Genomic DNA, 7,978 nt, shown 5'->3' on the forward strand with positions numbered 1-7,978 from the left:
ATGACAAAACTCAAATGGTAAATTGAAATTTCAGGTCAATTGGGTGAAAATTGATGATTTTATGTGATGCGGACCCTTGACCTTTTGGCAAAATTATTAATTTGCCTTCCCCATTATCCTCATAATGAAGCTTGGTGAAAATTTGATGACAACAGCTCAAATGGTAAAAAGTTTATGGCCCAGACAGACACACACACCCACACACACACACCCACATACACACACACACACACACACACACACACACACACACACACACACACACACACACACACACACACACACAAACACACACGCACAAACACACACACAGAAGTGATTACAAAACCCCATCTCCTGCTGCGCAGGGGACAGGCTGATAACCTTGTGCTGCTACTATTACTAATACTGTGGAAATATGCTTCATGTTATTAGTAACTGAAATGTATGTAAATATGTTTGTTGTTGCATGCTTCAAGGTGATTTGTTGTTCCTGGTGGTGTTTCGTGACTTGTTGTTAGTGAGTGGTGGTGCATGTTTGATGTTGCCTCCTGTGGTGTTTCAGGATGCTTGGTACCTTTGGGTGTGATGATGTTATTATCTGTGTAAAAAAGATCTCTTGGGACTTCATAAAGGACTGGGCCTGTTTCCTTACCAAATCCTAAATTTCTCCCCTAATCAAGAATGGTTTCTATAAATATGCATTAATATATATCTATAAATAAAATAAAGGGAGTTTCTATAAATATTGTAAGGGAAGAATGGTTTCTATAAATTAATTAAAATACAAGTGCATTTTCTTCACATTATTGAAATAATTTCTTTGATTTTGAATGTGTGACGTCATAATAGTTGATTTTTTAATTGAGTGTGTTAAGAGAATACTTCATGAATGGTAAGAAATTCTTTATCCATTTTTATGATACTTACAATACGAAGGCAAGTACCCACACCTCTAAGCTACTCTACCTGCCCTCATTTGTATCTTACTATAATTCACCAAATGTCCGTCCTTCTGTCTGTCTGTCCGTCCATTAGAAGGTACCGCAAAAACGGCTGAACCGATCGCAAGGATATTTTGGGTAGGAAATCCTGGGATCTCCTGGAGTAAAATAGGGTATATTGTTTTTCAAATTTCAGCTTTGGCCTCCAGCATTTTCAGGTTTGGACTCCCGCATAACGGTATTTTCCCAGGTGCTGCACAAACGGCTGCACCGATCGCTGCACAGCTGTGCTGCACAGCTGCACCGATCGGCGTCATTGACCTCGGACAAAGACATTTTATAACGACATGGGTTGAATCCCCGCTTGAGAGAATGCCAACCACCTCCCCGCCATCACGGTCGTCTCTCCAACTCACAATCCCACAAGATATGCGGAAAGGACGACCCAAAACCAATTATTTTCTTTTTGATTCGTATATAAACATCATTGATCATTCAAGGAGATAACCAAGATTCAGAGATCTCGCGAGATCTTGGAGGCTGCGGCAGGGATCTTCGAAGCTCCACACGGTCTCCACGTTTTCAAAGTTAAGTCTGTTCACAATTGTATTTTGTCGAAACTGTATTTATCTTTCGGTGTGTGAAGTTATAGTGTGCACCTTCGAAGTTTCTCGGTGTTTATCTTTCATAAATTAATCGTCTGTTTGCCGCGTCGCGAGCAAGGCTTTTGCCGCGTCGCGAGCGATTTGAAATCAAAGTTAAGTAATTGTTCCCATTTGTATTTTCGTTATAACTGTATTTATTTTATGGTTTGTGTACGTATATTGTGTCCCGAGGAAGATTTTCGGTGCAAATCTTTCATACCTGTATTGAAAACTCGTGTTAATTCGTGTCGTGTCTTGAGGCCTTGTACAGTGTACTGTACAACCTTGAGGCTTTGTTTTTCTCTCAGCGGTCCGTCGTTTTGTGCTCCAATAACTTTCGTTCTCTGTTTTCCCAGTCTTTTCACTGTGTAAATCTCAACTCAAAAAAAAACAAAAAAAAACATTTCCTTCTCTGTTCTTATTCCTTGTTCTCATTCGTTTATTCATTCTTATTCGTTCGTTCTCTTCGACCACATGTTTCTCCCCCATTTCCCCAGATAGTTTTCACTGTTATTAACCTTCAATGTTTACACTTTCCCCTTAAGATCTGTATTCCATCATATATTATAACACCTTTTTCTTCTTCTTCTTTAAAAGGCTGCTTTCGACTTGCTCACCAAATCTATTCATCCCAAAAAAAATTTCTATCTCCTATAGTGCCTTTTTTCTACATTCCCTGAACTCTCCTGCACTCCATCCTCCCTCCAGCATCCTTAAATGTATTTTTTAACTCGAAGGTCACAAGAAACTCATTTTGCAATAAATGTTCGTTTCCCATTAATCGTACACTTTCAAAAATCCAATCTCACCCCTCCCCTCCAAATCTTCCCCATAACCCCTCCCCTCCAAATCTTCCCCATCAACCATCCCTTTCAAATCTTGCCCCTTTCCCCTCCCTTCCTAATCCTCCCCATCACCCATCCCTTTCAAATCTCCCCCCTTGCCCCCTCCCTCCTAAACTACCTCCTCACCCCTCCCCTCCAAGACTCCCCCTCGCCCCTCCCCTCCTAGACTCCTCCCTCACCCCTCCCCTCCAAATCTCCCCCATATCCCATCCCTTTCAAATCCCTCCCCTTGTCCCTTCCCTCCCAAACTCCCCCCTCGCCCCTCTCCTTCAAATCTCCCCACCCTCATTTCTTCCCAATTTCCCACCTCTCACTCCCCCTCCTCAAAGCGTCCTCCCCGCTTCTTCCCCCTTCCAACTCTCACCTCCATCTCCCCCAACCTTCTGCCTCGCTCTCCCCCCTCCTCAAATAACACCTCATTGTGCCTCACCCAATCACCATCAAACCTTTTGTCCGCCCCATCCTTCCCTTTCTCCGAGCTAATCTGAAATCTCTGACACACCTTCAACAGCTCTCCCTACCTCTTCCACCTCCTCCACATCTTACCCTACCCCTCCTCCCCCCTGTTCTGCATCCGATGCTCCCCCTTCCTCTTCATTAACGGTATGGACCTCAAACATCCGGGGCCTTCGTTCAAACTTAACTGATCTCTCCATACAGGTTGCTTCTGTCAAACCAGACGTGATCTGCTTAACAGAAACTTTCCTCCTTCATGATGACTCTGATTCCTTAGTATCTCTCCCGGGTTACTCCCTCCTCCGGTATGATAGAACTGAGCCTCGTCCTGGAAGTGGGGTTGCTATCTTTATCAAAAACTCTCTTCCTCACTCGCCCTGCACTGCACTCTCTCCACCTCACCCCCAGGAATACCTCTGGCTATGGCTTCCCCTTCGCTCCCACCTCTTGTTCATATGTGTGTTGTACCGTCCACCAAACAGTGATGACTCCATCTACATCTCGCTGTCTGATAATATGGACCAACTTCTATCTACTCATCCCAACTCTCTCTTCCTCATATGTGGTGATTTTAATTGTCACCATGCCAGTTGGCTGGGTGTGGGTACCTCTCTCACCAGCCATGGCTCCTCAGCAAAGGACTTCTGCGACTCACTGGGACTGACACAATCTGTCAATTTCCCGACCCGGATCTCAGTCAACGGAGCATCTTCTCTTCTGGACTTGGTTATGTCTAACTTCCCTGAAAATGTCTGCTGCTCTTCTTCTGCTCCAATCGGATCATCTGATCATGTCCTTGTTAAAGTGGACATCTCTCTGACCATTCTCAGGGAGCCTGCTCAGCGTCGACGAGTCTGGCATTTCACTCAGGCCAACTGGCACGGTCTTCAAGCAGCCATAAATCATCTGGACTGGTCTCCCATCTCTACCACCTCTGACATCAACTCATCCTGGGAATTTTTCCAAAGTAAATTGCTCTCTCTCATGCACAGATTTAACCCATCTCGTCTTCAGTTGTCATACCCTTCCTCCCGTCCATGGTACACGGAATCTTGTGGTGAGGTTGTTGCCCAGAAACAACTTGCCTTCGTCTCCTGGAAAGCAAATCCAACGGAAGGAAATCTCATTTCCTTTCACAAAGCCCGAAACAAGTGTGTGTCCACCCTCAGGCAAGCCAGGAAACAATATCTCTCCGTTCTCAAGACCGAACTCTCTTATCTGTCTCCCTCTTCCAAATCCTCGTGGCGTCTGGTCAAATCTGTTTCTGGTGTTTGTTCCCCCTCCATCCCCTCCCTTACCTCAAACGGCTACACAGCTCACGTGAAAAAGCTGAATGCCTCAACTCTGTGTTTGCCTCTAAATCTTGTGTCCCAAACCCATCCCTCTCTGTACCCACCATACCCAGTCGTACCCAGCTGCTCCTGGACTCCGTGTCCTTTCCTCCTGACAAGGTGGAAAAGTTTCTGTCAACCCTCGACTCTGATTCTGCAACTGGACCTGACGGCATCAGCCCACGGGTCCTAAAATACTGTTCTTCTGCTCTTTCACTCCCTCTCTCTGTTCTCTTCACCCTCTCTTTTGCTCAAGGTCAACTGCCATCTGCTTGGAAATCAGCCAACATCACCGCTTTGCACAAAAAAGGTGGAAAAACAGATCCCAGCAACTACAGACCAATCAGCCTTCTCCCAATTATCAGCGAAGTCATGGAATCCATCATTGCTTTGGATATGAAATCTTTCCTCTTCTCCAATGGCTTGATCTCTGATCATCAATTTGGTTTCAGACCTGGTCACTCTACTCTGGACATGCTGCTTCTGCTGTCTCAACAATGGATGGAGGTCCTCAATGCCAAACAGGAAATTAGAGCTGTCTCCCTCGACATATCACGTGCCTTCGATACGGTCTGGCACCCAGCTCTGCTCACCAAACTCTCCTCCTTTGGTATCCATGGAAATCTCCACGCATGGCTGGCGGACTTCCTCTCTAGTCGTCGTCAACGTGTGGCCCTGAATGGGTTTCTCTCATCTCCTCTTCCTGTTCAGGCTGGAGTTCCCCAAGGCAGTGTTCTGGGCCCTGTGGTTTTTCTGGTCTTCATCAATGATCTCTCTGACTCTCTTGAAAATCCTCTCTATCTCTTTGCTGATGACTCCACTCTCTGCCACTCCATTCCTCATCCCTCAGATCGGCAGTCTGCAGCCTCCTCACTCTCTGCAGACCTGGACAAAATCACAGAGTGGGCAAACAAGTGGAACATGTCTTTCAATCCTGACAAATGTCACACTCTTACGATGTCTCTCCGAAAAGACCGACTGGACAACCCTCCCATCTACTTTCTGAATAATCCTCTCCAAGAAGTTCTGTCACTCAAGCTTTTGGGTCTCACTATCTGCCATGATCTTTCCTGGGAAAACCACATTTCCAAGCTGGCCTCCAAAGCCAGTCGCCGACTGGGCAACCTCCGTCGTGCGAAGTCCTTCCTTGGCACACCTGAGCTCCTCACCACATACAAGGCTTTCATCCGCAGCTCAATGGAGTACTGCTCTCCCCTCTGGGCTGGTGCTCCTGCCTCACACCGAGCTCGCCTTCACGCTGTTGAAACCAAAGCTTTCAGAATTATTGGAATCTCCCGCGATGAAGCTATTTCTGAGGGCCTTTCACTCACTCACCGCAGGCAGGTAGGTGGTCTTTCTGTCTTCTACCGACTCCTCTCCGGCCTTGCACCCCCAGCTCTCTCTGTGCTCTGTCCCCCAAATATTCCTACAGGTCGCACAAGATCTGCCAGCAACCCTCTGATGGTTAAACTGCCGAAATCTCGGCTCTCTGCTCACCTTCTCTCCTTCATTCCTCTTTTCTCCCGCCTCTGGAACAAACTCCCTCACTCCCTTCAATCCCACTCGTCCCTCCAGGTCTTTAAAACAGCTGTTCACCACCATCTCTTATCTTCCCCCATCCAAAACCTTGATCTGCTCTACCCCCGCTAATTCACCCCAGATCCACCTTGTTTGAAATTCCAACTTCTTTCCTGGAAGTCCTGGCAGTGTCCATATGTTTTATACCTCTCCCACCTCCCCCTTCCAATGCCCCCCCCCAAAGCCCTCTCCCTCTCACAGATCTCTCGATGTTCCCATGTCTCTCGGTCCCTGCTCTCAAATGTTGTGTTCGTGTCCTTCCCCCTCTCTCCCCATCTTGTCTACCGCTCCCGATGTTATATGTTTTATGTGTCGGTTTGTCTTTCTGTGTGATTATATTAATGTTCGCTCTTTCACGAGCCTCGATCTTGTATACAAAAAAAATACAAAAAAATAAAAAATAAAAAATAATGACCTCGGCCAAAGTTCAAACGACTTGAGTTTCATCTCTACATGAGAGAATTCCACATAGCTATTTGGGCGGTGTATACGCTAACAGATCGCTGTCTCAATCTCTCCAAGGCCGTAACACCTATCGGCTCAAAATCCTTTTAACTGTTGACTTGGTAGTTTTTACAATGAAGGAAACATTAACAATGTTGTTAAAAGTTTATTTTGTGATTAATTTGTGATTGGGGTTATGTTGTTTGGAATGAAAAAAGAGATATCGAGTTCAAGTAAATGACGACATGCCGTGATGGTGTCTAAATGTGAACTTCGCGGATCGCCATATGCAGATTCGCCACGGACCCACGATCGATGTTTCTACATGTGAACGTACCCGTTTGTTTGCGGATGGGTACGTTTTTCATGGAAGTCCTTCACGAACTTGCTGTCCATGTCTGATGTGCGACTGAAGGTGTTACCGGAATGTGGAATTTATTGGTTTCATGCTTCAGCATTCGCCGTATCTGCATTGCCTGTTTGCTTCCGGCCTCCCAACTGTGCATAGCACGGGTATCTCCCGAGTAAAATACAATGGGATAATAAAGTTTTCCATTATGTTGCCACTTTTATGAGAAGTTGTAACAAATAAATCTTCTGAGTGTTTATCAATACGTTTCTGTGGTTTAACAAACCAGTTGAAAACATGTTAGAAATTGCTGCTCGGAAATGTATACAAAATTCAGTTAAAATGTGAAAATGACAGTGATCGACACTTTATGCCAGTTCATGGACTTATTGATCATCCTTTAGAGGCTGATCGGTTTCCACAATGTAGAGAATCGACTAAACGCATCTTTTGATGAGCATCTGATGTTTCCATTGTGATGAACAGCTTTTCTTGCACCCCAGTATAATGGATTTTTCTCGTGTGAGCTCTCAGGGGATGGGATTTCAAGAGGCAACTTATTCATCAATATGCAGTCAGCCGAACACCTTTCCATCCAATCATTGATGATCATTGATCTATTCTCTAATATCTTGTCGTGAATTGTTTTTGGAGAGGAAAGTAAGTGAAATACTGATTCATACATTGCTGACACAAAGTAATACCATCAGCACGGCAAGACCCTTTGGCCATTTTAAATGTATCCAGATGTTTGAACAGACACGTGTTCTGAAAGGGAAGGATTTCTTGCAAGGAACACGTTCCTCTTTCAAAACTTTCACCCAGTCGTGAGATAGATATACAGTGCACTGCAGCTGGAAGTGATATTTAATAAACGCACTGGATTCATGTTTCCAAAGTTTGGTGACCCGGAGCAACTTGTGCAAGCCAAGATGCATGAAGTTCGCTCCATAGTGTTGACTTTATGCCTTCATGAGCATAGATCAGGCCCGAAACTCAGATGCTACACTAAAGCACAATTCCCAAGCGAAGCCATCGTTGTCAATGTCAACTTTTTCAGTGTAGAGGGGTCATGATGTGTCGTTGCTCGGTTTTGAGTGGGAGGGAATGGGAAGGACTGAGGGTGTTTGGGGTAATCAGAGAGAGAGAGAGGGGAGGGGAGAGAGGAGGGGGGGTTGGTTGGAGGGGGAAGGGGGAGAAAGAGGGGAATGGGGAAAGGGTTGGTGGAGAGGAAAACACATGACTCAGAAGTTGGCAAGAACAGAGCACGCGAGTCGGGGAGAGGCAGCACAGAGCGCTTGTCGGAGATGTCGGAGAAGGCGACACGTGTGACCTGCCAGGAGGACGTGCAGGAACGTGCCTTGCACTAAGCTTCCCTCGGACGTTTTTATCGGTATGTGGTAATTGT

At 45.7% G+C, this 7,978-nt stretch overlaps 1 protein-coding gene across 7 annotated transcripts in view; it reads left to right on the forward strand.

The window, feature by feature from the left end:
* Nucleotides 1–7,695: 7,695 nt before the first annotated feature.
* Nucleotides 7,696–7,978, forward strand: part of GULP1 (GULP PTB domain containing engulfment adaptor 1) — a 104,536-nt gene continuing 104,253 nt past the window's right edge. For 3 of the 7 annotated variants that reach the window (XM_068123444.2, XM_068123447.2, XM_068123446.2), the window contains exon 1: nucleotides 7,716–7,963. The gene's annotated coding sequence lies outside the window, so the exon portion shown is untranslated. Of the gene's footprint in view, nucleotides 7,971–7,978 lie in introns of all 7 variants that reach the window. The other 4 variants (XM_078782449.1, XM_078782447.1, XM_078782448.1 and 1 more) reach the window with 4 other exon arrangements.

This window comes from Myxine glutinosa, chromosome 7 (assembly GCF_964187855.1).
Source record: "Myxine glutinosa chromosome 7, kmMyxGlut1.1, whole genome shotgun sequence".
Taxonomy (NCBI): Eukaryota; Metazoa; Chordata; class Myxini; order Myxiniformes; family Myxinidae; genus Myxine; species Myxine glutinosa.